This window comes from Triticum aestivum, chromosome 7A (assembly GCF_018294505.1).
Source record: "Triticum aestivum cultivar Chinese Spring chromosome 7A, IWGSC CS RefSeq v2.1, whole genome shotgun sequence".
In the NCBI taxonomy this organism is placed as follows: Eukaryota; Viridiplantae; Streptophyta; class Magnoliopsida; order Poales; family Poaceae; genus Triticum; species Triticum aestivum.
In genome coordinates this window covers 254,891,407-254,898,144 of record NC_057812.1, presented here as the reverse complement: position 1 = coordinate 254,898,144, position 6,738 = coordinate 254,891,407, and positions in this window count along the sequence as shown.

The following is a 6,738-nucleotide window of genomic DNA, read 5'->3' as shown; positions in this document are numbered from 1 at the left end:
TTTAGGTTGCACAGTTCATCTCTGTTGCCTTTGGAGGGCGGCTTCTGCTGGCCTGGCCGAGAGCTTCTAAATCCGGCATTTACCGCCATGCTCTTCGGGCTGTCTTCTTTATTCCGGCGCTTATTCTTGCTGCGTCGTGATTTCCCATTTCCATCCCTGACTTTGGATGTACTTGGGTCGCTGGTGCTGCATCGGACTAACCAGCTGTCCTCGCCCATGCAAAAATGGGTCATGAGGCTTGTTAATGCTACCATTGTTCTTGGCTTTTCTTGACCGAGGTGTCTGGCAAGCCATTCGTCTTGAACGCTATGCTTGAAAGCTGCTAAGGCTTCAGCGTCCGGACAGTCAGCTATTTGGTTCTTTTTAGTGAGGAACCTGTTCCAAAGTTTCCGGGCCGACTCACTGGGCTGTTGAGTTATATGACTTAAATCGTCTGCATCCGGTGGTCGGACATATGTCCCTTGAAAATTTGCCCGGAAGGCGTCTTCGAGCTCTTCCCAGCTTCCGATAGAGTTTTCGGGGAGGCTTTTAAGCCAGTGCCGAGCTGGCCCTTTGAGCTTGAGGGGTAAGTATTTGATGGTGTGGAGATCATCTCCTCGAGCCATATGGATATGGAGGATGTAGTACTCAATCCAGACCCCAGGGTCTGTTGTTCCGTCGTACGCCTCTATGTTTATGGGTTTGAATCCCTCTGGAAATTCATGGTCTAGCACCTCGTCGATGAAACATAGGGGGTGTGCGGCACCCCTGTATTTGGGTGTACCGTGGTGTTCGGATGTTTGTTGTGTTGCATTGTATGTTGGAGCACGCTTGCGGGGTCCATAGATGGATCTGGTTGCGCTGTCCTTTTGATGCAAGCCCTTACGTGGGTCACGTATTGGTTTATGCGCGGCGTCATTTGCCGCTTTATGTTGGCTATGAGGTCGTCTATCCAACCGGATGGCTGTTTTATTTTTTAATTGTGGAGGATCTAAGGCCTCCTCATCAAATTCAGGTAGCAACTTTCGCTTTGGATAGCTCTTCGTGTGGCGATTACTGCCGTACTTTGCTGCAGTGTTGAGTACTTCGCTCCATTCGATTTTGAGTGTGTCTTGTGCAGCCTTGAGCCTTTGTTTCTGTTTTTTCAGACTCCTCTCCATGGCAACAAGCCTTTGGTGGGCATTATGTTGCTCCTGGCGCCTGTCCGGTGTGATGTCATCCGGACTGTTATCTTCGACGGAGTCGGGTTGTTTGGTTTGATTCCCCATGTTGCCCTGGTCGGGCGATGGTGCACCCTGCTCTATCGCTGGGTCTATATGATCGTTATTTATGCCGAGGCGGGATTTGGAGCGGCATTTACACCGCCTCTTTGACTGCTTCTCGAGGGAACAACCCTTCGCTGTGTCCTCCCATTCCTCGTCGTTGTTTTCTTTGGGTGTGTCCACCATGTATAAGTCATGTGATGAAGTGGGCGTCCAGTGCCCTATGGGCAGTGGTTCCTGTTCATCTCCTGCATCGTCATCCATACCGTCGATATCTTCGGAGTCGAAGTCGAGCATGTCGGTTAAGTCATCGATAGTGGCTACTAAGTGGGTGGTGGGTGGGCGGCGAATGTCTTCGTCATCCGCATCCCAATCCTGCCGGACATAGTTCGGCCAGGACTCTCCTGACAAGGAGAGAGACCTTAATGAGTTTAGTATGTCGCCGAAGGGCGAGTGCTGAAAAATATCCGTGGAGGTAAATTCCATGATCGGCGCCCAATCGGATTCGACAGGAACGGGCGCAGGCGGTTCGGAGTCCGTGGCCGGAGAAGGATCCGACAGTTTGGCAACACGGCTCTCGTGAAGGGTAAGGTCGATATTCGGCTCGATCGCCGCTGAGGATACGGCCTCCGTGGTGGGGCCTTTCCACCCGTCCATGGATGGCGCAACTGGCTTCGAATTTAGGGTCGGAGCGGCTGCCGGTGCGATTTCTTGAACATTGTCCGATGGTAGAGCTAAATCGTACTCATCGTGACCGCGTGGCGCACAAGGCAGGGGCTCAAATCCGTCGAAGATCAAGTCTCCGTGGATATCGGCCGTGTAGTTTAAGCTTCCAAACCTGACCTGGTGGCCAGGGGCATAACTTTCAATCTGCTCCAGATGGCCAAGCGAGTTGGCCCGCAGTGTGAAGCCGCCGAACACAAAGATCTGTCTGGGGAGAAAAGTCTCACCCTGGACTGCATGGCTATCAATGATAGTAGGAGCCATCAAGCCTAATGGCGACGACATAGAGGAACTCTCAATGAAAGCACCAATGTCGGTGTCAAAACCAGCGGTCTCGGATAGGGGGTCCCGAACTGTGCGTCTAAGGCGGATGGTAACAGGAGGCAGGGGACACGATGTTTTACCCAGGTTCGGGCCCTCTTGATGGAGGTAAAACCCTACGTCCTACTTGATTTATTCTTGATGATATGGGTATTACAAGAGTTGATCTACCACGAGATCGGAGAGGCTAAACCCTAGAAGCTAGCCTATACCCTATAGTATGATTGTATGTTGTCCTACGGACAAAAACCCTCTGGTTTATATAGACATCGGAAAGGGTTAGGGTTACACAAGGTCAGTTACAAAGGAGGAGATATCCATATCCGTACTGCCTAGCTTGCCTTCTACGCCAAGTAGAGTCCCATCCGGACACGAGACGAAGTCTTCAGTCTTGTATCTTCATAGTCCAACAGTCCGGTCAATGGATATAGTCCGGCTGTCCGAAGACCCCCTAATCTAGGACTCCCTCAGATACCATCTCAGATTTCATGACCTCAGGCCATTTCGCGGAATCTGGGCTCATCATCGCTTCCTCATAGTTTGTAGGTTTGTCATGGTCAAGTAATATGACTTCCAGAATAGGATTACCTTACCATTTTGGTGCGGATCTTACTCTGATTGACCTACGAGGTTCGATAGTAACTCGATCAGAAGTTTCATGATCATCATCATTAGCTTCCTCACTAACTGGTGTAGGAATCACTGGAACTGATTTCTGTGATGAACTACTTTCCAATAAGGGAGCAGGTACAATTACCTCATCAAGTTCTACTTTCTTCCCACTCACTTCTTTCGAGAGAAACTCCTTCTCTATAAAGGATCCATTCTTAGCAACAAAAATCTTGCCTTTGGATCTGTGATAGAAGGTGTACCCAACAATTTCCTTTTGGGTATCCTCTGAAGACGTACTTCTCCGATTTGGGTTCAAGCTTATCAGGTTGAAGCTTTTTCACATAAGCATCGCAACCCCAAACTTTAAGAAATGACAGCTTTGGTTTCTTGCCAAACCATAGTTCATACGGTGTCATCTCAATGGATTTAGATGGTGCCCTATTTAACGTGAATGCAGCTGTCTCTAATGCATAACCCCAATACGATAGTGGTAAATTGGTAAGAGACATCATAGATCGCACCATATCTAATAAAGTATGGTTACAATGTTCAAACACACCATTATGCTATGGTGTTCTAGGTGGCATGAGTTGCGAAACTATTCCACATTGTTTCAAATGAAGACCAAACTTGTAACTCAAATATTCACCTCCCCGATTAGACCGTAGAGACTTTAATTTCTTGTTACAATGATTTTCCACTTCACTCTGAAATTCTTTGAACTTTTCAAATGTTTCAGACTTGTATTTAATTAAGTAGATATACCCATATCTACTCAAATCATCTGTGAAGATCAGAAAATAATGATACCTGCCACGAGCCTCAACACTCATTGGATTGTATACATCGGTATGTATTATTTCCAATAAGTCAGTGGTTTGCTCCATTATTCCGGAGAACGGAGTTTCAGTCATCATGCCCATGAGGCATGGTTCGCAAGTATCAAATGGTTCATAATCAAGTGATTCCAAAAACCCATCTGCATGGAGTTTATTCATGCGCTTTACACCAATATGACCTAAACGGCAGTGCCACAAACAAGTTGCACTAGCATTATTAACTTTGCATCTTTTGGCATCAATATTATGAATATGTGTATCACTACGAACGAGATTCAATAAACCATTCACCTTGGGTGTATGACCACAGAAGGTTTTATTCATGGAAATAGAATAACAATTATTCTTTGACTTAAATGAATAACCGTATTGCAATAAACATGATCCAATCATATTATGCTCAACGCAAACATCAAATAACATGTATTTTAGGTTCAACATTAATCTCGAAGGTAAAGGGAGTGTGCGATGGTGATCTTATCAACCTTGGAATCACTTCCAACACACATCGTCACCTTGCCCTCAACTAGTCTCTGTTCATTTTGGAACTCCTATTTCAAGTTACTAATCATAGCAAGTGAACCAGTATCAAATACCTAGGGGCTACTATGAATAGTAGTAAAGTACATATCAATAACATGTATATCATATATACTTTTGTTCACTTTGCCATCCTTCTTCTCCGCCAAGTATTTGGGGCAGTTCTGCTTCCGGTGACCATTTCCTTTGCAGTAGAAGCACTCAGTTTCAGGCTTGGGTCTAGCTTTGGGATTATTCATGGGAGTGGCAACTTGCTGTCATTCTTCTTGAAGTTCCCTTTCTTTCCCTTGCCCTTTTACTTGAAACTAGTGGTCTTGTCAACCATCAACACTTGATGCTTTTGTTGATTTCTACCTTCGCCGATTTCAGCATCGCGAAGAGCTCGGGGAATCGTTTTCGTCATCCATTGCATATTATAGTTCATCACGAAGTTCCAGTAACTTGGTGATAGTGACTAGAGAACTCTGTCAATCACTATCTTATCTGGAAGATTAACTCCCACTTGATTCAAGCGATTGTAGTACTCGTACATTCTGAGCACATGCTCACTGGTTGATCTATTCTCCTCCATCTTGTAGGAAAAATACTTGTCAGAGGTCTCATACCTCTTGACTCAGGCATGAGTCTGAAAAACCAATTTCAGGTCTTGGAACATCTTATATTCTCTATGGCGTTCAAAACGTTTTTGAAGTCCTGGCTCTAAGCCATAAAGCATGGCGCACTAAACTATCAAGTAGACATCATACCGAGCTTGCCAAACATTCTTAATGTCTGCATCTGCTCCTGCAATAGGTCTGTCACCTAGCGGTGCATCAAGGACATAACTCTTTTGTGCAGCAATGAGGATAATCCTCAGATCACGGATCCAGTCTGCATCATTGCTACTTCATCTTTCAACTTATTTTTCTCTAGGAACATATCAAAAATAAATGGGGAGCTATAACTTGAGCTATTGATCTACAACATTGTCGGCGTTCTGGGAACGGGGGTCCCCAGACTTGCCTGCCTGCGGCCTGCGGCGTGGCTCAAAGGGGGGCCCAGCGCGGCCCATCTTCACCAACACAAACCCAAGATCCTCGCGAGGGGCCAAGCCTCGCGGGGCGGACAACGCGGAGCTTCCTCAGGCGTGGCCTCGTCAGGCTGGCTCACAAGGAGGCGGAGAGATCAAGGCGGGGTACCTCACGAGGTGCCCGTGACGCAAGCCATGACGACCGGGGGCACCAGGCGGGTGCCAGCCCGCGCAGTGTCCTCCCTTCCTCTTTGGTGCAAAGGGGGCAAGCGCAGCCGCGGAGTACCGAGGCATCAGGCAAAGGTTGCTATTTCGGTGCAATGAGACCAAGACCAGGAGGACTACGAGACGGAGGTCACCGTGGAGCCCAAGAAGGCGTCATCACCAGAGCTTTGCGCAGGCGAAGACTACTTTTGTCAGGATAGTTGATACTAGCTGTCCCCCTTCAAATTAGCCCGCCATTGTTGGCTCCCTTCCCGCTCGATATTTGGGAAGAGGACCAGGGCCTCTATAAATAGGACCAACCACCCACAGAGAAAAGGGGGTTGAGAGGTTGGAAGGAAAGAGATGGGTTTCGATCAGAAAGAGAGAGAGAGAGAGAAAGGCGACTGAACTCCTCCCAGCAGTTCATCGCCTCAGCCAAGAACAGACCCTCGCGAGGTTGTTCTTCCTTGTATTGTTCATCATCATCAGCCCAAGAGGCAATCCACCACACCACGCACTGGAGTAGGGTATTACACCACAACGGTGGCCCAAACCAGTATAAACCCTGCGTCTCTTGTGTTGTTCTTTCCTTAGTTTAGATCCTAGCAAGGCGGAAGAGTGCAGGTAGGCAGGAGGCGAAATCTCCGCGCGCACCCTAGTGTTCGAACCTCAAGGGTCTGCCGGAACCCGAAATCCGACATTTGGCGCGCCAGGTAGGGGTGCGCCGGGATTCGTCTTCCACCACACCGTTCTCCTCCGACCATCACGCCCATGTCTGACACTCGTCGGGCCCGCGCTGAGCGCCGGGCCGCGCTCGCTTCCCGCGTCGCCCAGACGGCCCCTGTCGGCGGGCGTCCTCACTGTTCCCCGTCACCTGCCGTCAACGCCGCCACCGGCCCGGCGGGGGACGAGCAGCAAGCATCGTCCCAGCATCCGTCCGTGCGGCAAGATGGCCGCACCGCAACTCCCTCGCTCATCCCAGCTGGTTCTTCGTCCCGCGCGCTCCGCACGCCCATGGAGGCTCGGGCTGCACTCATCGCGGCGAATGACCTCCTGCGCTACTGTCCCGTCGACGATGTCTACGAAGAATGGCTCGACCGCGTCGCCGAGCCCGTCCGCGCCGCAGGGGGCTCTCCTGCGCCTTCCGTTCTGCTGCACCGCACCCCGCTCCGCGCGGGCAATGAAGCTCCGGCGGCGCCCCGGCCGCCTCCTCCTCAGGAAGGCGCCATGGCTCCAAGGCGCGTGGCCC